The sequence below is a fragment of the Octopus sinensis genome, linkage group LG18 (genome assembly GCF_006345805.1).
Source record: "Octopus sinensis linkage group LG18, ASM634580v1, whole genome shotgun sequence".
Taxonomy (NCBI): Eukaryota; Metazoa; Mollusca; class Cephalopoda; order Octopoda; family Octopodidae; genus Octopus; species Octopus sinensis.
Window position 1 is genome coordinate 3,238,889 of NC_043014.1, and position 2,500 is coordinate 3,241,388.

Here is a 2,500-nt window from a genome sequence, read left to right on the forward strand (position 1 = left end):
CTCCTGCATCTTGCAGCTCACCTGCGACGGACCGGTGTCCAGTCCAGGTGGGGAACCTATATGCCAAGGAAACTGGGAAGCCAGCCCTTATGAGCCAGGTATGGCTCGAGAAGGAACAAACAAACGTATATTATAGGTTTGCGTATATATATTTTTGCATCTAGTGTATTGTATTTACACTAAGTTATACATTATTCGACCCCTTTTGCCATTAACAGAATCTCTACTTTATTTACATTATTTACATTTGACGGATATTTGTCCTCATCTTGTTTGTTGTTAGCACAACAATTCGGCTGATATACCCTCCAGCCTTCATCCAGGGTATATTCGGCTGATATACCCTCCAGCCTGTCTTGGGGAAATTTCGAACCTGGGTTTTCATTCCTAAATATTTTTCAATGTTATTATTATTATTATTATTATTCAGGTCACTGCTTGGAATCAAACTCGGAATCTTAGGGTTAGTAGCATCGAAAAATACCTTAGGAATGAGAACCCAGGTTCAAAATTTCCCCAGGACACCCGATGAAGGCTGGAGGGTATATCAGCTGAAACATTGTGTTAACAACAAACAAGATGAGGACAAATATCCATCAAATGTAAATAATGTAAATAATGTACATAATTCCTCATCTCTTAAATATAGAACTGGAATACCTACTTCTTATGGAATTCTTCGTTCTGCTAACCTCAATACCAGGTGCATATTTATCTGACCAAATACACAAACAGTAAATAATTTCTGTTTACAGTTTCTGCGAAAATGTGTTTATTCTTGATTTCTCCTTTTGATAAATTACTTACTTTGATTCATCATCATCGTTTAACGACCGCTTTCCATGCAAGCATGGGTTATGGGGTATAAAAAGATGACCTACATTTTATACCCAGATGTAAAGCTTTACTTTTATTCATGTTATCATTTCAAAACTGTCACGTGGAATAGATTCAAATCTGCTCTGACAAGCTTTCATATTGTATACACAAATTTCAACTTTATTTTGCTATAAACAGATGTTTTGTATGACATGTTTATTGCTGTTTTATATCACTTTCAGCTATAATTGTTATTAAACCAGATAAGGTTGAGAGCAGGGGTGTCAAATACACAGCCATAGGGTCAGATTCAAGCACTTGAGCATTTTTATAAAAAAGAATATATTTTTTTTTTTTTTAGTTTTCAAATATATATACAGGAGTGGCTGTGTCTGTAAGAAGCTTGCTTCCCAACCACATGGTTCCGGGTTCAGTCCCACTGCATGACACCTTGGGCAAGTGTCTTCTTACATAGCCTCACGCCAACCAAAGACTTGTGAGTGGATTCGGTAGACGGAAACTGAAAGAAGCCTGTCGTATATGTGTGTCTATGTGTGTGTATGTACTTGTTTTTTTTATCTGTATTTGTCCCGCCACCATCACTTGACAACCGGTGTTGGGGTGTTTATGTCCCCGTAGCTTAGCAGTTTGGCAAAAAGAGACCAATAGAATAGGTATTGGGCTTACAAAAGACCTGGGGGTCGGTTTGTTTGACTAAAGGCTGTGCTCCAGCATGGCCACAGTCAAATGACTGAAACAAGTAAAAGAATAAAAGAATACTTTTAAAATATACATGACATTCGGAGCCTGGTGCAGCCTTCTGGCTTGCCAGACTTCAATCAAACCATCCAACCCATGCCAGCATGGAAAGTGGCTGTTAAACGACAACAACGATGATTCATTCAGAGTTGGGGCTTGACAAGATTGCCGATGGTTCCACTTAGCCAAACTAATGCTTCTTAGGGAATCCTTTGTAATTCCAACCAATGTAAAAGAAGTTCATGAATTCAGATACTAAAATATGTGATTTATTTTCCCCTCACTTTGTCTATACTCACTATCCCAAATAGAAGTATTTTTTTTGTTTTTTTTTTGTTTTTCACATTTAAACAAAGGTTTGTCTGAAGGAATCCAAGTGAAAAGAACATTATAGAAAGATTTTGCAGATGAAATATGGTGTGAGATTTCTATAAAACTTTGGTCTTCTCAAGAACTGCATGCATTCATTACAGCATATCAAAGACTTGATTCTTTAATGTCTCCTTCATATTGTTATATCACCATCATTCTGTCAACTCTTCAGGTATAGTCTATCTAGGAATACACTTTCAAATGTAGCCTTGCTTTGTTAATTTTTTTTTAAATAGCAGATTGTGATTTGAGGGAGATTTTTGGCTGCTATTGTTATCAAACAGAGAGCATGTAGAGGCTCCCTCTTTAGTTTCAATATTTCTATTTATTGATTGTCAAAGTGAAGTTTTCCTGATATTCTTTTGTACTTTTGATTTAATCTCCTGCTAAGCAGATAAAAATGGATAAAAAGGATATTGCTTTATCAGACAATGATATTATATTTTTTAGGAAATAAATAAATATTTTTAATACTATTTTATATATTTCAATTATTAAAAAAAATTTTATATTTTCAAATCTTTTGCTGAGTATACAATATCATTTACTA

General features: G+C 35.3%; 1 long non-coding RNA gene across 1 annotated transcript in view; it reads left to right on the forward strand.

Annotated features, from left to right (window-relative positions):
* Nucleotides 1–2,500, forward strand: part of LOC115221289 — a 51,236-nt gene that overhangs the window by 11,834 nt on the left and 36,902 nt on the right. The window lies entirely within an intron of this gene.